Raw genomic sequence first — 21,306 nt, forward strand, 5'->3', positions numbered from 1 at the left:
GAGATGAGGGCCCTAAACTTTTAAAGGAGCATTCCCACCTTGGCAATTTATGATATATGCCAGATATATGTGATAGATTGATACACTTTCCAGAACATGAGCCCACCATCTTCCGAACCACTGGTGAGGCCACCATGTTTGGCCGTCTCTGTGACTCCCAAAGAAGGGAATGAAGTGCCATGTTTAACAACTACTCCATTCATTCTTTGCCCAGATTTGGTGGCTGGCAGATGCTTCACCAGGAGGGACAGGAGATCCCTGTTCTCGAGATTGAGGTGGCACCTCCATCTAACATTTTTGGCACATCCTGCAGATATCCTGTAAATGTCAAAGGTAGGAATACCCCTACCCCCTAATCCAAATGTTCTAAAAGGGTATTTGTAAATGGATATTCTAAACCAAATATAAAGGGGCAGATTTATCAAGACTGGCATTTCTAACGCCAGTCTTGAATCGGAGAGGAACACTATAATTCTGGTGCAACTCGGCTGGTCCATGCTTCCAAATCTGAAAGCTACTTGCACCAGGAATAGCAAATGTGATGTCCGCTTGAGGTGCCAGTTATTTTCAAAAGTGGCAAGAGTGGCAGAGAAGCGGCAAAAAGTCACACATTTTTGTGTATTACAGAACAAAAATGTACAACTTTTTGAAGCCACAATTCTGGAACAGGTGCTATGATAAATCTCCTTAGTTTTTTTTTGCGTTACGTGATGTTTTCTTCTTCATTCATGTCTAAAACTAAATCCAGAAGTTCACAGAGCTGTCAGCACTCAGACCCGATGTACGCCTGAATGGAAAGGAGATTAATCCACGGTATACTCAAAGGATTCCCAGCGAGCGCTAGTAGTCTTAAATTCATATGTTCTTTATTTCATCAATACATCAAATAATATAATAATGGACGCGTTTCGGCCCGTCCAGCCTTCGTCAGTTGGACGGGCCGAAACGCGTCCATTATTATATTATTTTATGTATTGATGAAAAAAAGAACATATGAATTGAAGACTAATAGCGCTCGCTGGGAATCCTTTCAGTAAAACTAAATCCAGACTTCTGTATTTTCCTGTTATCTGAGAGCAGTGCATTGTGGGAGCTCAGATGACAGTCAAAGCTCCCACAATCCACTGCTCTTTGACAGCACGAGACCAGCAGATTTCTGAAAACAACTCGAGACATAAACGGAGATGGAAACATCAAGCAACCAGCAGAGTCGTAAATGCAGCTTTCAACATACAAACCGGATTCCAAAAAAGTTGGGACACTATACAAATCGTGAATAAAAACTGAATGCAATGATGTGGAGGTGCCAACTTCTAATATTTTATTCAGAATAGAACATAAATCACGGAACAAAAGTTTAAACTGAGAAAATTTACCATTTTAAGGGAAAAATAGGTTGAATCAGAATTTCATGGTGTCAACAAATCCCCAAAAAGTTGGGACAAGGCCATTTTCACCACTATGTGGCATCTCCCCTCCTTACAACACTCAACAGACGTCTGGGGACCGAGGAGACCAGTTTCTCAAGTTTAGAAATAGGAATGCTCTCCCATTCTTATCTAATACAGGCCTCTAACTGTTCAATCGTCTTGGGCCTTCTTTGTTGCACCTTCCTCTTTATGATGCGCCAAATGTTCTCTATAGGTGAAAGATCTGGACTGCAGACTGGCCATTTCAGTACCCGGATCCTTCTCCTACGCAGCCATGATGTTGTGACTGATGCAGAATGTGGTCTGGCATTATCTTGTTGAAAAATGCAGGGTCTTCCCTGAAAGAGATGACGTCTGGATGGGAGCATATGTTGTTCTAGAACCTGAATATATTTTTCTGCATTGATGGTGCCTTTCCAGACATGCAAGCTTCCCATGCCACACGCACTCATGCAACCCCATACCCAGGCCCGTTGCTACCCAACAGGCAAAACAAGCAATTGCTTGGGGCCCCGAGCTGGTTGGGGCCCCGAGCTGGCCCGGGGCCAAGCAGAGCTGAGTAACTCAGAAGATCCGATGGTATATTCTAACCCCCAGGCGTTCCCATGGTGACGCGGACGCTTGCCTGGGGGTTAGAATATACAGGGCCACGCCGCTCACAGCAGTATATTTATAAACTAATCAGTAACTACTTTAACTTTAATCATTGCTCATTGCTGAGCTATACTTGGATTATTTGGATATCTTACTTTGTCTTAGCTAACAGCAGGCAGTGCAGGCGGCGCTCACTCACTGACCGACGTCACTCGCCTGCTCCTCCCACTAGGCGGCGCAGGCGCGTGACGTCAGTGAGTGAACGCCGCCTGCACTGCCTGCTGTTACCGGAGCTAAGACAAAGTAAGATATCCAAATAATCCAAGTAAAGAGCTCAGCAATGAGCAATGATTAAAGTTAAAGTAGTTACTGATTAGTTTATAAATATACTGCTGTGAGCGTCGGGGAGGGGGATCTGTGGATGGCACTGTAGGGGGATCTGTGGATGGCAGTGCCATCCACAGATCCCCCTACAGTGCCATCCACAGATCCCCCCTCCCCTAAACAGTGCCATCCACAGATCCCCCCCTAAACAGTGCCATCCACAGATCCCCCCTAAACAGTGCCATCCACAGATCCCCCCTCCCCTAAACAGTGCCATCATGGCACTGTTTAGGGGAGGGGGGATCTGTGGAAGGCACTGTTTAGGGGGGATCTGTGGATGGCATTGTTTAGGGGGATCTGTGGATGGCACTGTTTAGGGGGGAGATCTGTGGATGGCACTGTTTAGGGGAGGAGGGATCTGTGGATGGCACTGTTTAGGGGAGAAGGGATCTGTGGATGGCACTGTTTAGGGGGGAGATCTGTGGATGGCACTGTTTAGGGGAGGGGGGATCTGTGGATGGCACTGTTTAGGGGGGGATCTGTGGATGGCACTGTTTAGGGGAGGAGGGATCTGTGGATGGCACTGTTTAGGGGAGGGGGATCTGTGGATGGCACTGTTTAGGGGGGATCTGTGGATGGCACTGTTTAGGGGAGGGGGGATCTGTGGATGGCACTGTTTAGGGGGATCTGTGGATGGCACTGTTTAGGGGAGGGGGGATCTGTGGATGGCACTGTTTAGGGGAGGGGGGATCTGTGGATGGCACTGTTTAGGGGAGGGGGGATCTGTGGATGGCACTGTTTAGGGGGGAGATCTGTGGATGGCACTGTTTAGGGGAGGAGGGATCTGTGGATGGCACTGTTTAGGGGAGGGGGGATCTGTGGATGGCACTGTTTAGGGGGGAGATCTGTGGATGGCACTGTTTAGGGGAGGATCTGTGGATGGCACTGTTCAAATTTCATGCACATTAAATGCAACAACAGTATTTGCACTGTAAACCTCCTTTTTTATTTATATAAAGTGTGGGTGAACTTAAACTGTATGGCTATACTGTGGTTCCTGTAGGCTTTGTGTGCGTAAGGTGTGGAGGGGGGGGGCCTCCATGTCTATTTTGCTTGGGGCCCCCAAATTCATTCAAACGGCCCTGCCCATACCATCAGAGATGCAGGCTTCTGAACTGAGCGTTGATAACAACTTGGGTTGTCCTTGTCCTCTTTGGTCCGGATGACATGGCGTCCCAGATTTCCAAAAAGAACTTCGAATCGTGACTCGTCTGACCACAGAACAGTCTTCCATTTTGCCACATTCCATTTTAAATGATCCCTGGCCCAGTGAAAACGACTGAGCTTGTGGATCTTGCTTAGAAATGGCTTCTTCTTTGCACTGTAGAGTTTCAGCTGGCAATGGCGGATGGCACGGTGGATTGTGTTCACTGACAATGGTTTCTGGAAGTATTCCTGAGCCCATTCTGTGATTTCCTTTACAGTAGCATTCCTGTTTGTGGTGCAGTGTCATTTAAGGGCCCGGAGATCACGGGCATCCAGTATGGTTTTAGGCCTTGACCCTTACGCACAGAGATTGTTCCAGATTCTCTGAATCTTCGGATGATGTTATGCACAGTTGATGATGATATTATATTTTGCTGGGGTTAGTCGATTACCGCGGTCCACATGCGGTCGGGCTGCTCCCCTAACTAAAGACACGCTACAGTGTCATGGGCTGAGCAGCTCCTCCAGAATTGCCACTAATTTTTTTATTTTTCATTTTCTGTCTTGTTAGATTTGAGTGTGTTTGCCTTCACTTGGCACTCTAGCACTTTTTTGCACCTGGTAACCTCCCTCACATGGTCTGGTGTGGGTGTGGCTCACGGCCTGGCTTCATCCACATTGTACAACCACAGCATTTATGCTGGGCAATTGTGGGGAGCTTGGCTGTGAGCTGAATTATATCATCCCCAGACCGTGTTCACACCATAGTCAGAGCAGTGGTTAGGACCCCTTGCCATGCTGAGAAACCGTGACGTGGTGCATGTGGGCTCCGATATCTCCATGACTGGAACATATTGGCGAAAGTCTCAGCTTTTAATACCTTTACTTATGTCTTGCCAGCATAGTCAGTGTTATATCTGTTTGGTGCATTCTCTCTGTGTGCTCACAGTTGATGATGATAGATGCAAAGTCTTTGCAATTTTACGCTGGGTAACACCTTTCTGATATTGCTCCACTATCTTTCTGCGCAACATTGTGGGAATTGGTGATCCTCTACCCATCTTGGCTTCTGAGAGACACTGCCACTCTGAGAAGCTCTTTTTATACCCAATCATGTTGCCAATTGACCTAATTAGTGTTAATTGGTCTTCCAGCTCTTCGTTATGCTCAAATTTACTTTTTCCAGCCTCTTATTGCTACTTGTCCCAACTTTTTAGGGATTTGTTGACACCGTGAAAATTTGAATCAACGTATTTTTCCTTTAAAATGATACATTTACTCGGATTAAACGTTTGATCTGTCATCTACGTTCCATTACAAATAAAATATTGACATTTGCCATCTCCACATCATTGCATTCAGTTTTTATTTACAATTTGTTTAGTGTCCCAACTTTTTTGGAATCCGGTTTGTAAATGGAGGATGTGACATGAAATGCAATACAAAAACCCTAAAAACATTAAGACTGAGAGTTTAAAAAATAATTCATGTTGTATCTAGATTTAAACTAAAGTGTTTTTTTTTTAAGTAAGGGTATATTATCATGACAGTAAAAAAAAAAAAAATTTAAACTTAAAAACTACAGAGCAGTGCATCTTTAACTGACATTTTTCGAGAAACTGACTTTAAAAATAGGTCTGTGAAAAGGGACAAAATAGGAAGTTTTTTTAAAGGCAAAAATAGTGCATAAAAATACTTACTTTCGGGTACCCAATCTATAAAGAGGATGTTCAACCATTATAAGGCCTCTTTCACACGGGCGTCATGTTTTTTGCCCGGATAAGAGCCGGGTGCGTTGCGGGAAAATGCGCGATTTTCCCGTGCGAGTGCAAAACATTGTCATGCGTTGCACTCGCGTGAGAAAAATCGCGCATGTTTGGTACCCAAACCCGAACTTCTTCATAGAAGTTCGGGCTTGGGATTGATGTTCTGAAGATTGTATTATTTTCCCTTATAACATGGTTATAAGGGAAAATAATAGCATTCTGAATACAGAATGCATAGTAAACCAGCGCTAGAGGGGTTAAAAAAATAAATAAATTTAACTCACCTTAGTCCACTTGATCGCGAAGCCCGGCATCTCCTTGTGTCTCCTCTGCGCTGAGCGGCTGAACAGGACCTGGGGTGAGCTGCTCCATTAAATACAGGTTAAGGACCTTCGATGACGTCACTCCGGTCGAAGGTCCTTAACCGATATTTAATGGAGCAGCTCACCCCAGGTCATGTTCAGCCGCTCAGCGCAGAGGAGACACAAGGAGATGCCAGCTTCGCGATCAAGTGGACTAAGGTGAGTTAAATTTTTTTTTATTTTTTTTTAACCCCTCTAGCGCTGGTTTACTATGCATTCTGTATTCAGAATGCTATTATTTTCCCTTATAACCATGTTATAAGGGAAAATAATAATGATCGGGTCTCCATCCTGATCGTCTCCTAGCAACCGTGCGTGCAAATCGCACGGCATCCGTACTTGCTTGCGGATGCCATCCGATTTTCACACACCCCATTCATTTCTATGGGGCCTGCGTCACGTCGAAATCGGACAATATAGAGCATGCTGCGATTTCCACTGAACGCACAAGTGATGCGTTAAAAACATCGCTCATGTGCACAGCCCCATAGAAATGAATGGGTCAGGATTTAGTGCGGGTGCCATACGTTCGCCCCACGGATCGCACCCGCACGGAAAACTCGCCCGTGTGAAAGGGGCCTAAGGGTTCTCAAAAACATGGCTGCTTACTTCTAAAAACAGCTTCACTCCTGCCCATGGGTTACGTACCAGTATTACAGCTCATGTTCATTCAAGTGAATGAACAAGTGTGGTGCTGTTTTTTTTTTTTGAGGGAAAGCAGCCATGAGTTTCGATTAGCTGACAACCCCTTTAAGGCGGTTCAGGCTCCTATCAGAATGTCAGTATCTCCCGTTGGCTTTGAAGAGCGTCTTGAGGAGTTTGCTGCTGGTACAATGATGATATTCACCATCGTCCACCTGTTACCTCATTAGAGACTCCAGTATACTTGATGTGGTATGGAGGCATAACCAGGCCAACCCGTATTCTAGGCTTGCTGCAGTATGGATGCCTAAACTTGTTTGCGGGAAGTTATTATCGCCCATGGAGGTGGTCTGACAAAGGAAAGTCTTGTTCATTTTTTTAGGTCCTGTTTGACAGCTAAAAAAAATGATGATGTGCAATAAGGAGCTGAGTCTGAGCCAAGTCTGCAGGCAGGCGCCGACGGAAGTCTGGAACGGGAAGCATATTGTCCCATGCACTAAGATTCACATTTCAAAGAAGTGGAATCAATCTCTGGTTCAGATATTAAAGGTAAGATCCATCTGCAGACTGCAGCTTCTTAAGACATCAAGAAATATCTGTAAGGCCTCTTGCACACGACCGTATGGCTTTTTTAGTATTTTGCGGTCCGCAAAAAACGGATCCGCAGAAAATACGGATGACCTCCGTGTGAATTCAGTTTTTTTGCGGAACGCAACAGCTGGCCCCTGATAGAAAAGTACTATCCTTGTCCGTTATGCGGACAATAATAGGACAAGTTCTATCTTTGAACGGAACGGAAAAGAAGGCATACAGAGTACCTTCCGTTTTTTTTTGAGGATCCATTGAAATGAATGGTTCCGTATACGGTCTGTATATGGAACGTAAAAAACGGAACGTAAACGAAAAAAATTATGTTTGTGTGCAAGAGGCCTAAGGGCTCATGAACACGACCGTTGTTATTTTGCGGTTCGTTTTTCACGGATCCGTTGTTCCGTATCTGAGTTTTTTTTTTCTCTCTGATTTAAGTCCTCTTCCGTTCCTTTATTGCACAAAATATATCCGTATGGTTTCCTTATTTGATTAGTTTTTTTGGCGGATCGGAAACGGAAACAGTGATTTATTAATCACCAAACACATGAGCAATTTGGGCTGGGCATAGCATTTCTACAGTATGTATACGCAAAATATGGATGAAATACGAATGACATACGGATGTGTTCCGTGTGTGTTCCGTATTTTTTGCAAACCTATTGATTTGAATGTGGCCTTGAACCGTGGTTTGCGGACAATAATAGGACATGCACTACTTTTTTGCGGAACATAAATATGGAAACGGAATGCACACGGAGTACCTTCCGTTGTTTTTGAGGACCCATTGAAGTGAATAATTCCGCATACGGTCCGCAAAAAAACCAGAACGGAAGCGGAAAGAAAATAAGTTCATGTGCATGAGCTCTAAGAATGAGGACCACACACTACAGTGACTACTCCAAAGCCAAGGAAGAGGTAAAGACAAAGGTGTTGAGTAGTGTTGATCGAGCACCAAAGCGCTCGGGCTGAACACCTCGGGATGCTCGGATTCTCTATTGAGCACCCGAGCACAATGGAAGTCAGTGGGAGAATCAGAGCATTAAACCAGGCGCCCCCTGCTCTGAAGAGGGGGGGTGTCTGGTTCACAGGAAAAGGTCAGAAATTGATGAAAACACCACTGAAATGGTTCGGGAACAGCATGGGGAGGATGTCTGGATGCATCTTGGACTCCCAGGTCGCTGCTGGGAACGATGTTGTCCGAGTAGTACGCCACTTTTACAGACTGACAATAATACGCACAAAACCAAAGATAAAATCGATTTTAGAGGAAAAATTGTTAGGAAACATTCTTTCCTGTATATTTACTTGTATATAAAGTGCAAGTGCTGCCAAAATTACAAGGAACCGGCACTCCGATACAACCTGTATATCACATAAAGGAGGGCCTCATCAGTGGCGTGCCTGAAAGGGGGGAGGTGGTGCGCCCCAGGTGCTGGCCCTGACGGGGGAGCAAGCAAGCCCAGAAGCAATGAGCGCTTCCATCAATACAGATGGAAACGCTCATTGCTGAAGCGCTGACACCCGTGACCCAGTCCCACATACTGTGGCGGGGCAGAGAGCAGAGCGCATAGTTCCCTTCCCCGCTGCCGATCACCGCCATAGGCTTCAGGCCTAGTAGGCCCGAAGCCTATTCGGTAGTGAAATCCCGGCGCAGGCACGTGTGATGACGTCATCGCGCGCGCCTGTGCCGGGACTCAGCAGCACAGTGCCGGGACTCTGCAAGCAAGTGCAGGTAAGTATTTAGCTTTTAGGGTTTCTTTCTTTCTTTCTATTTTTTTCTTTTATGTGCCAACTTCGGGGGACATGAGGGGGCGGGGTGGACAGAGGACGTGTGGGGACAAACTTTTATTTTATTTTATAATGTGGCAACTTTGGGGGACATGAGGGGGGTGCACACAGAAGGACGTGGGGGGAATATGGTGGGATACTGTGTGGCACAGTGGGGGGGCAATTTATTATGGGAGGGATGGCAATGTGGGGGACACTACTGTGTGGGGGGCAGCGTGGGGGACACTACTTTGTATGGGGCAGCGTGGGGGACACTACTGTGTGGGGGGCAGCGTGGGGGGACACTACTGTGTGGGGAGCAGTGTGGGGGAAATTACTGTGTGGGGGACACTACTGTATGGGGCAGTGTGGGGGAAATTACTGTGTGGGGGAAACTACTGTATGGGGCAGTGTGGGGGACACTACTGTGTGGGGGGCAGCATGGGGGACACTACTGTGTGGGGGGCAGCGTGGGGGGACACTACTGTGTGGGGAGCAGTGTGGGGGAAATTACTGTGTGGGGGACACTACTGTATGGGGCAGTGTGGGGGAAATTACTGTGTGGGGACACTACTGTATGGGGCAGTGTGGGGGACACTACTGTGTGGGGGGCAGCGTGGGGGACACTACTGTGTGGGGGGCAGCGTGCAGGACACTACTGTGTGGGGAGCAGCGTGGGGGGACACTACTGTGTGGGGGGACTACTGTGTGGGGAGCAGTGTGGGGGAAATTACTGTGTGGGGGACACTACTGTATGGGGCAGTGTGGGGGAAATTACTGTGTGGGGGAAACTACTGTATGGGGCAGTGTGGGGGACACTACTGTGTGGGGGGCAGCGTGGGGGACACTACTGTGTGGGGGGCAGCGTGGGGGGACACTACTGTGTGGGGAGCAGTGTGGGGGAAATTACTGTGTGGGGGACACTACTGTATGGGGCAGTGTGGGGGAAATTACTGTGTGGGGACACTACTGTATGGGGCAGTGTGGGGGACACTACTGTGTGGGGGGCAGCGTGGGGGACACTACTGTGTGGGGGGCAGCGTGCAGGACACTACTGTGTGGGGAGCAGCGTGGGGGGACACTACTGTGTGGGGGGACTACTGTGTGGGGGGCAGTGTGTGGGAAATTACTGTGTGGGGGACACTACTGTATGGGGGCAGTGTGGGGGGACTACTGTGTGGGGGCAGTGTGGAAGAAATTACTGTGTGGGGGGCAGCGTGGGGGACACTACTGTGTGGGGGACACTACTGTGTGGGGGGCAGCATGGGGGACACTACTGTGTGGGGGCAGCATGGGGGACACTACTGTGTGGGGGGCAGCGTGGGGGACACTACTGTGTGGGGGGCAGCGTGGGGGACACTACTGTGTGGGGGGAAGCATGGGGGACACTACTGTGTGGTGGACACTACTGTATGAGGCCAGTGTGGGGGACACAACTGTGTGGGGGAAATTACTGTATGGGGGGCAGCATGGGGGCCTTTCTATTGTGGAGGCACTGTAGAGGCCAGTCTATTATTTCTGGGGACACTATACAGGGATTATTGCCTGGAGCACAATAGAGGGTGGTATTATTATTACTGGGGGCACACTAGGGGACATTATAGCTGCTGTGGACACTATAGGAACATTTGGGGTCATTTATCAAACTGGTGTAAAGTAGAACTGGCTTAGTTGCCCATAGCAACCAATCAGATTCCACCTTTCATATTTGACAGCTCTTTTGGAAATTCAGTTCTACTTTACACCAGTTTGATGAAGGACTCCAATTATGTCTATTAGGGTCACTATTTTTTCTGCAGTATAATACCTGGGGCATTGGGGGGCACAACGGGCACAGTATTGGGGGTGGCAGCAGGATGACACTGTGGGGACACCAGGATGGGGAGGTTGATGGAAAAACAGAGAAATCTAACGTGTCTGTGTTACAAACTCTGTAGAGACGAGATGCGGCTGAAAGAATTTGACATGGCGGTCTAACGGAGGAGAAGAGGAAAGAGAAGGTCTACATGACAGGAGATGTCCCTGGATGTAAGAGGTATGTGGTCAAGTATTGGGGGGGGAAGGGGTGCCAGAGAAATGACCCGCCCCGGGTGCCAAACACCCTGGGCACGCCACTGGGCCTCATTCACATTGTGGTACAATTCTTCAGGTAGTGGGACTCCTACCATAAAGCCCATGCACTAAGTGAAAGGGCTGCCAAAAATTACAAGGAACCGGCACTCCAATACACCCTTTATTACACATAAAGGAGGGCATCATACACACCCTTGAAAAATTATGATTGATGGCCTGCTGGTGACCCTCTAAAATATTAGGTGCGAGGGCCTGCTGCTGATCTGACCATCTAAAACATTAGGGGTGAGGGCCTGCTGCTGATATGACCATCTAAAACAGGGGTGCACAACTTGCGGCCCTTGATACCATTCTGTGCTGCGCCCAACCATCTGGTAACAGACATGTATGCCCATGTCTTGTGGCTGCTCACATGTATTTTTAATGTATTTCTCCCATTAGATGGGAGTCCTGGAAGTGTAACTAGACATTAATGGTATATAATGTGTGTTCAATATGCCATAAGTACAATATTTCAGTTGTTACACCTTTAAATTTTAATTTCGGCCCTCGTCATTGGTTCAGTCTGGCAATGTGGCCCCCAACCAGGAAACGTTGTGCACCCCTGATCTAAAATATTAGGGGTGAGGGCCTGCTGCTGATCTGACCATCTAAAACATTATGGGCGAGGGCCTGCTGGTGACCCTCTAAAACATTAGGGGTGAGGGTCTTCTGGTGACCTTCTAAAACATTAGGAGCGAGGGCAGCCTAATAAGCATGTTGATATGATGGAAAAGGAGGAGGACCAGAAAAGGAAGATTGAACCATAAACCCTTGTTTGTGGTGGAAGGGGTGCATGGGAATACAGTGTATTCAGTACATTATAAACAACACATTTAAAGTGCCTTTATGTTCAGCCGCTTTCCTCTGGTGGAGTAGAGAAGTCAGCGGCAATCCAGGCCTTGTTTATTTTGATAAGAGTCAACCTGTCAGCATTTTCAGTTGACATGCCGATGCGCCTATCAGTTATTATGCCCCCAGCAGCACTAAATACCCGCTCTGACAAAACGCTGGCGGCAGGGCAGGCCAGCACCTCCAAGGCGTAGAGCGCCAGTTCGTGCCACGTGTCCAGCTTGGACACCCAGTAGTTGTAAGGCACAGAGGGATCATTAAGGACGCTGACACGTTCTGCTACGTACTCCTTCACCATCTTCCAAAACATTTCCCTCCTTGTGACACTAGGCCGCGCATCAGGGTGAGGGTGCTGGCGGGGTGTCATGAAACTGCCCCAGGTCTTGGAGAGTGTTGCCCTGCCTCTGTTGGAACTGCTGTGTGTTCCCCTCATCTCCCCTCCTCGGTTGCCCAAGGAACTATGTACTCTGCCGCCAGCGTTGTTAGCTGGAAATTTTTGGAGCAATTTTTCCACAAGGACCTTCTGTTATTGCACCGTTTTGCTCGTCCTCTCCACCTCAGGAATCAGAGATGAGAAGTTCTATTTGTAGCGGGGGTCGAGAATAGTGAACAACCAGTAATCGGTGTTGGCCAAAATGCGTAGAACGCGAGGGTCACAGGAAAGGCAGCATAACATAAAGTCAGCCATGTGTGCCAGAGTCCCAACAGGCAAGATTTCGCTGTCCTCATCAGGAGGATGACTCTCAATGTCCTCATCCTATTCCTCCTCTTCGGCACATACATGCTGAACAGATGGAATAAACCTGCTATGGGTACTACCTAGGGGCGTAGCTAAAGGCTCATGGGCCCTGGTGCAAGAGTTCAGCTTGGGGCTCCCCCCCCTTCACTCAGAGCCGGAGAACCTACCTTCTGCACACAACCGTAGTTCTGGTACACATCCGAGCTGCAGTTTTTGCGGCTCGGGTGCGGATCCATTCACTTCAATGGGGCCGCAAAAGATGCGGACAGCACTCCGTGTGCTGTCCACATCCGTTGCTCCGTTCCGTGGCTCCGCAAAAAAAAATATAACATGTCCTATTCTTGTTTGTTTTTTTGCGGACAAGAATAGGCATTTCTACAATGGGCCACCCGTTCCATTCAGCAAATTGTGGAAGGCACACGGGTGGCTTCCTTTTTTCGCTGATCACAAAAAACAGAACGGTCGTGTGCATGAGGCCCAAGACAAATATTGAAATGCCCACCCCTTCCCTCCTGTCCTACTGTTAAAGGGGTTATCCTCTTTTTTACTACTGATTACCTATCCTCAGGATAGGTCACCAATATCAGATCAGCCGGGGTCCTCCGGCACCCCCGCTGATCAGCTATTTGAAGAGAGGGCAGCGCTCATATGAGAGCTGCTTTCTCTGTTCTGTTTACCTGCTCGCCACAGCATTTGCAGTGATGAGCAGGTAAACAGAGCAGAGAAGGCAGTGCTCATACAAAAAAAGCAGACAACCCCTTTAAAGACATACAGCTCTACAGAACATACAGGGTAATACAGCGCCACATATGTACCTCTTACATCCAGTGACTTCTCTTCTCTGATGTAGATATTCTCTTTCCTCTTCTTCTCCTGTCAGACCAGACCGCCATGGTGACTTCTTTCAGCCGCGCCTCGTCTCTGCAGAGTTTAACAAACAGACATCTTACTTTTCTACTTTTCCATCCTCCTCCTCACCTTCTCAACAGCCCATCCTGCCACCCCCCATACTGTGCCTACTGTGCTCCCCAATACTTTCCTGCAGAAACAGTCCCCCTGAAAATACTGGTACCACAAAGACAGTGTGTCAGTACAAAAACACCCCTTTATATTGTGCGCTAGTACAAAAAAATCCTCCCTTCCTTTCAGATCAGACCTCCATATAAAACCCTGCTAACAGAGTCATCAAAAAGCAGTAGAGACTGCTGCATGACTTTGGGGTCAGACTGCTTGGCTGATTTGCAAGGGGGTGAGGTGAAAGACTGATGGACATCGGCTGCAGGTGCCAACTGTGGTCTTTCAGCGGGAGACTGGGTGGGAGACAATGTGAAGGAACTGGATCCACTGTCAGCAACCCAATCTACTATCGCCTGTCACCCTTCGTAGAGCCGCATTAGGCCCGACCAAATACCGCTGCAGGTTCTGTCGCCTACTCGCACCTGAAGAAGGTGTTTCACTTGTGCGTGTAGCTGACACTGATCGACCACGTCCTCTCCCTGCAGCAGGAGCTCCACCAGCAGCGCCACGACCGGGGTCACGTCCCTTATTTGAATTTCTTCTCATATTTCTCAAATTTAGGATCTTGCCCTAAATGGGTGTTTAATTAATAGTAGAATATAACGACATTATGTACAGGGTGTATCTCACACGCCCTGAACCAGACTAGGCATCAATTATAGATTTGTGCCCAAAATGGCTGTATTTCAAATTCCTGAATAAAACCCCTGTATATAAAGAATGTATCTCACACACCCTAATCCAAAATAGGCCTCAATTAAAATGGCGTTATTTCAAATAGAAGAATATAACCCCTGTATATAAAGGGTGTATCTCACAATGACATGTGCAGCAAAAGCTGCCAAATATTTTTTTTTTTTGCCCAAACGGGTGTTTGTTTAATAATTGAATATGGCAGCAGTATATAACCCTGGAATTTCAAACGTCTTGATGCTGCAAGGGCGGAACAATTGTGTATTTTGCCCAAAAAAGGGTGTTTTATTAATAGAAGAATATAAGCCCTGTATATACAGGGTGTATCTCACACGCCCTGACCCACACTAGGCCGCAATTAAAGATTTGTGCCCAAAATGGCTGTATTTCAAATACCTGAATAAAACCCCTGTATATAAAGAATGTATCTCACACGCCCTGATCCAAAATAAGCCTCAATCAAAGATTTGTGCCCAAAATGGCTGTATTTCAAATACCTGAATAAAACCCCTGATCCCCCATCTCAGACCAAACCCCCTTTAGACCTCTTTGTCCAACCCCATATATGACCCCAGTTTTAGACCTCAGATCAGACCCCCATTAGACCTCTATGTAAGACCCTGACCCAATATCAGACCCCAGATAAGACCCCAATTAGACCTCCAGACCCCCATATAAGACCCCCATTAGACCTCCAGACCCCCATATCAGACCTCCAGGCCCCCATATCAGACCTCTAGACCCCATTAGACCTCCAGACTCCCACTAGACCTCCAGACCCCCATTAGACCTCTAGACCCCCAATCAGACCACCATTAGACCTCCAGACCCCTAATCAGACCCCTATTAGATCTATAGACCCCCAATCAGACCCCCATTAAACCTCCAGACCCCCAGTCAGACCTCTCCAGACCCCCCAGTCAGACCTTCCCAGACCTCCCAGTCAGACCTCTCCAGACCCCCCAGTCAGACCTCTCCAGATCCCCCAGTCAGACCTCTCCAGACCCCCCAGTCAGACCTCCAGACCACCCTGTCAGACCTCTAGACCCCCCGTTAGACCACTTCAGACCCCCAGTCAGACCTCCAGTCCCCCAGTCAGACCTCCAGACTCCCCCAGTCAGACCTCTAGACCCCCCATTAGACCACGTCCGACCTCCAGACCCCCAGTCAGACCTCCAGACTCCCCCAGTAAGACCTCTAGACCCCCCCATAGACCACAACAGACCATAAGACCTCTCCAGACCCCCAGTAAGACCTCTCCAGACCTCCCATTAGACCTCCATATCAGACCTCAGATCAGACTGTAAAATAATAAATTAACTTACCTCTCCTGCCGCCACTCTCCTTGTCTTGGCTGTCTTCTCTTCTCAGGGCTGAAGTCACCTGACCTCCTGCAGCGTCAGGTCAGTGTGCGCTCTGTACGTCCTGACGCTGAAGGCAACCAGAACACAGTAGCGCCGGCCCTGAGAAGAGCAAGCAGGAGGAGGGGTAACCATGGTTCTAATCCCTTCCAATATGTCATAATGTCCATCACTTTCCCTCATTTCACTTCTTATCCCCCACCACAAGGATCTTGCTTACAGAATTTCATCTTCTTTCCCACATGAAAGCTTTTTATAGAGGTTCCTCCATAGTCTGACTGATTTGATGGGCTCTCCACCCATCGTGTAATAGTTGCTACAAAGTGATGACTTAGTCGATCATACTAATGTAGGGAAGTTGACATTTCGGATTGCCTGTATAAGCCGCTCTACATCAATCCTCTTTAAAGTTTTGTCAGTTAATGGAAAAAATACACTGACTGCCGGCACAGGTATTTCATCTCATTTTACGACATTTTCCTTAAGTAGCTCTGCGTGTGATTTATTAGACAGCTGTCTGTCTCGTGCTAAGTCTCTTCTTCTCCTAGTCTTACATGGGCCCGGTGTGGGTAATAATGCTTCTAGACGATTAAGTGGATTTATCAGTAATTGTAATGAGCTGTGAATGGCGGTCTATTACACCAGGATGATTAAGAAATGCGCTGATATTTCATTTTAATGGTTATGCTACAGTTTTTTATTGGGACCCAAACTGAAAATGACCTGTGCCGGAAGCATAACTCTACCGGTTCCTTAAACAGAACCTGTTCCCTCACCTGACATGTCTGTTTTAGTAACTACTTGCATCCCCCATGTAATAACAATTCTGCATCATCTGCATACCCCCAACTTGTAAACTGCTAGTAATTTGTTCGTAACTTCTAGCAGGAATGACACAACATAGAGTCATGAGAATAATTGCTCCAGAATTGTTATTACATGGGGGGATGCAGGTAGTTACTAAAGCAGACATGTCAGGAGAGGGGACGGGTTCACTTTCATTGGATTCTCCATTATAAACAATTCATGATCATAAGGTTGTAATCTGAAGATGAACCTGGCAGTAAGTGTTCCATTTCCCTGCAGCACCACCACAGGGCAAATTAAGTATTACACAATTATTATGGTCAATGAGCTTGGTCTAGTTAGTTCTTCCTGGGTCGGAGATGCTTTTTGTAGCTGCTGTCCACTCTGGTTAATAGATGAAGGTTTTGAACTGGTGACTCCCTCTATTAACCTAAAGGCTTTGGCTCAAAATCCACAAGATAGGTGACGCATCTGGTTGGTGGAGGTCCAACCGCTTGGATCTCCACCAATCACAAGAATGGGGTTTTCGTGTCCCCCATTTGAAGGGAGCGTCAGTACAACTGTCCAATACAGCAGCTAGGTGCAACTTGGTAATAAGTTTCAATTTTGGGTCACACCATTAAGGCTTCCAATGTACTTTGGGCTGAATGCTCATTCGAGTGACAGCTTTTTTCTCCAAATGCCCTATACATAAACGTAACTGAGCCTGCTTGTTCTTTCAGTGGCGAGAGGATAATAAGCTGACGTCAGACACCTCTGAGAATACAGGATCAAGCACGTTGAAAACAATATGCCCAATTCTTCTTTTCCCCAAAAAATTGTCATCAGACACACCCAGACATATTATATAGGTACCCAAGCTGGACAAATCAACAGGTTCAGCTACCTTTCCTCTAATGTGTATGAGTTCCTTTAGAATTCCATAAGGGCACATGCACATGAAGGTGTGCCAGCCGGGCCCGTGCCGCAGACCGCAATTTGCGCAATTCACAGGCACTGACTGTAGGGCCACCGTATGCAGAGGTGAAGGCAGTACCCATTCACTTGAATGGGATCCACGATCCACATCCGATCGTCCGCACCGCAAAAAAAAGTACTGCATCCACAACTTTTTTGCGGTACGGAGGCACAGATAGAAACCCCATTGAGGCACGACCCGGTTCCGCCCTGGACCTTCCAGATTGAGGACCCATTTAAGTCAATGGGTCTGCATCCCTGATGAGGTGCACAAATGGCCGGTGCCCGTATATTGCCGACCCACTGTTTGTGGGCCGCAATACAGGCATGGCCGGGGCCATGTGCATAAGCCCTAATACTGTGTTGAAAAGGGTTATCCAGGAATATAAATTGATGACAGATCCTCTGGATAGGTCATCGATTTCAGATCGGTGGGGGCCCAACACCCTCTGTGGGCGGCGTGGCCTCTTCCTAGGCCATGTGACATCACTGTACATTGGTTACATGGCCTAGTTGCAGCTCAGCCCCATTGAAGTCAATCAGATTCCACCAAAACTTATTAGGTACAGAGATGGTGGTCACTTTGCTTTCCCATATGTGTATTTCATTATTATTTACTGGCCAGCATAGGTTTTGTCCTGCAGATGAACCCTTCCTATAGAGGCCCATTATGCCCTATTCCCATAACTACTTCACGATCTCTAGTCTGTTGATTGCATTTCTATGGCTATGGATTTTCATTTGTCTGACATATGCTAAGATACTTACAACCTGTAATCCATCTCCCTCATCATCCATGGTAATTGTCACATCAAGTTTAATAGGTGCGGTGTGAGTTTACTGAGTCTCATACAGAAGCTAATTCTAGGATTTACAACATCATTCACTGCAAAGGAACGATAGAAGGAACATTACACAAATGGTTTTTGGCTTGATGGTTCCTCGGTATACTTGCTTAAAACATTCACAATATTAGAACAGCAGATGTTCACTTTTGAATAACATTTCATTTTACAACAACCCAAATCTACATAAAATTTTAAAGGGGTTGTCCGATCCCTGCAGCATCGCCGGCATCATATCCCTGAAGAGGAGCGACAACATGGCCGGCCTCCTCGTCTCCATAGTAACAAGGGGCCACGCATGCCTCCTCAGCATGGACGGCGTCCTTCATCCTCTAGACAACAAGCTGGGGGGAAACTGAGCGCTGATGGCAATGAGTCGGTGCTCAGGTGTTTAGATCTGATGGACATGAGTCACGTGACGCTGGCCACGTCACGTGACCTATCAATTATGCCTATTTAAACAGGTAACCTGCTGGCCACAGGTTGCCTGTGATTGGTCTTATTACCTCACTTGCGTTCTCTGCATGTGTGACTTCGTTTGTTTGACTTTGGCTTGTATTTGACCTTGACCTGGTGTTATCCCTTGTACTGATGCGATCTCTTGGCTCCTGACCTCGGCTTGTATTGACTTTGATTTTGCATTAACCCTTTGTGCCTGTGTTACCTCCTGGATCTTGACCCCGACTTCCAGTTGTTCCTGTTGTGGTACTTTCCCAGCCTGGCAAACTTTGCACTTCTGCTCGTTCTGTCTTTGTCTTTTCTTTTCTTCCCTCGTTATTTCCTTCCTTTAGGCCCCTGCACGTACGTAAGCTAGAGACTGCCGCCTAGTTGTACCCCGTCGGTTAGGACGGACCGTGCAAGTAGGTAGGTAGGGTTAGAGGAGTGGGTGGAGTTTAGGGCTGCACTTATCCCTTCATTTTCGTGACACCCTGTGATCAGCTTTAGTCTACTGGAGAACTTCACAGAAGGTATTGGATTTATCTTCAGTGCCACCAAGCGGTATGAGGTGGTATTACATAGTGCCATTTAAATCAGTGGGGTCTCTGTGTATTGTGTGGACATGCCAGGTCCTCCAGAGTGAGAGATTCTCTTAGGCTGCACTTGGGCTGCTCTCAGCTCTGGACAATAGATGAGGTTCCTAAAAAGAAAAGCCCTTCCTCTGCTAATCTAAATTCTCTAAAAAATATATTATTAAATTGGATTTCTAAACCAGAAAAAACGTGTGAGATCTTGATTTTTGCATTTTTGGGATGTGCAAGAAAATTATATTCTTAATTTTTTTGTATACTTTTCCTTCCTTCCTTTGAAAACTTGAAATTATGTTTTACATTTATTTTTGTATGTAATTCATATCTTTTATGTCTTTTTCGTTTATTCTTCATTTTTTTTGCATGCATATTTTCTTTAATAAATTATCTTAATAAACAAAAAATTTTTTCCACAAGGGAACAATTGGTTTTAAATTATATATTTTTTAATTCAATTGCATTGTCTGTCCATTGTCCAAATAGGGAATTCAGCCCTGGCTATCTCTATTACTGAGGCTGACAATCTACAAAAGGAAAATCTTCTCCCTTGACATGCCATGATTGCTATTGGTGCAGGCACAACAAGGGTTAAACCACTGAGATATAATAATATAATACTATAGGAGCTGTCAATCACAAATCACACACTTCCTGCCATCAAAGCGCCAAATATGTGTAGCCCTGGGCGCTATCTCAACCACATCTCTAATCAACTTGGTAATGAGGACTTACCCTGGGTTCACACCTGAGCGTTTTACAGCGCGTTCAAACGCGCTGTAAAACGCTTGAGACATGAAAACCAATGCTTCCCTATGGGAAGGGTTCACACCTGGGCGTTTTACAGCGCGTACGAACGCGCTGTAAAACGCCCGACGCTCAAACAAGTACTTGAGCTTCTTTGGGGCGTTTTGACGCGCGTTTGTGGCCATAGGACACTGCAGTCAATGACACAAACGCGCATCAAACGCGCGTTTACTATTACAAAAAACGCGCATAAAAACGCGCGACAAAAACGCGCGTAAAACGCGCGTTTGAGGAACGCTCAGGTGTGAACCCAGGGTAAGGGCTTGGAGGAGATGTTCTCAGCACCTATTAAAGTAGCGGATGCAGCCAGTCTGGTCTCCTCTCAGTAACCTATCAACATTTCCTGCTAGGACCAAAGGATGTCATGGAAGTTTTTCCCTATTGTGGACCCCTAGGGCATATCAGCCAATAATAGGGGGTCCCAAATGATCAGTTCACCATCAAGGTAGCTTCTACTTAAAAGAGGGCAGTGCTGAGTAGGCATGTCTTCATTTCTACCTATTACACATTGACCTTGTCCCTTATGGAAGAAAAAGGGTGGTTAATAACCAGATAGCTTAAGGAATACTAAATTTGGAAAAATACCCTCAAAGGGATATATGGCATCATGAATTTGACTTCAACTGGGAAATAGAATTACTACAATTACAATCTTCTGAGTATCACTGCACTTTCCAACACTGTTTTTGTGGTGGTTGCTAGAATAGATAGATAGATAGATAGATAGATAGATAGATAGGAGATAGATATATAAATTGGCATTAGATAGATAGATAATAGGTAGATAGATATGGGATATATATATATGTATATATATATATATAGTACAGACTAAAAGTTTGGACACACCTTCTCATTCAAAGAGTTTTCTTTATTTTCACGACTATGAAAATTGTAGATTCACACTGAAGGCATCAAAACTTTGAATTAACACATGTGGAATTATATACATAACAAAAAAGTGTGAAACAACTGAAAATATGTCATATTCTAGGTTCTTCAAAGTAGCCACCGTTTGCTTTGATTACTGCTTTGCACACTCTTGGCATTCTCTTGATGAGCTTCAAGAGGTAGTCACCTGAAATGGTTTTCACTTCACAGGTGTGCCCTGTCAGGTTTAATAAGTGGGATTTCTTGCCTTATAAATGGGGTTGGGACCATCAGTTGCGTTGTGGAGAAGTCAGGTGGATACACAGCTGATAGTCCTACTGAATAGACTGTTAGAATTTGTATTATGGCAAGAAAAAAGCAGCTAAGTAAAGAAAAACGAGTGGCCATCATTACTTTCAGAAATGAAGGTCAGTCAGTCCGAAAATTGGGAAAACTTTGAAAGTGTCCCAAGTGCCGTCACAAAAACCACCAAGCGCTACAAAGAAACTGGCTCACATGCGGACCGTCCCAGGAAAGGA

This window comes from Bufo gargarizans, chromosome 1 (assembly GCF_014858855.1).
Source record: "Bufo gargarizans isolate SCDJY-AF-19 chromosome 1, ASM1485885v1, whole genome shotgun sequence".
NCBI classification, from domain to species: domain Eukaryota; kingdom Metazoa; phylum Chordata; class Amphibia; order Anura; family Bufonidae; genus Bufo; species Bufo gargarizans.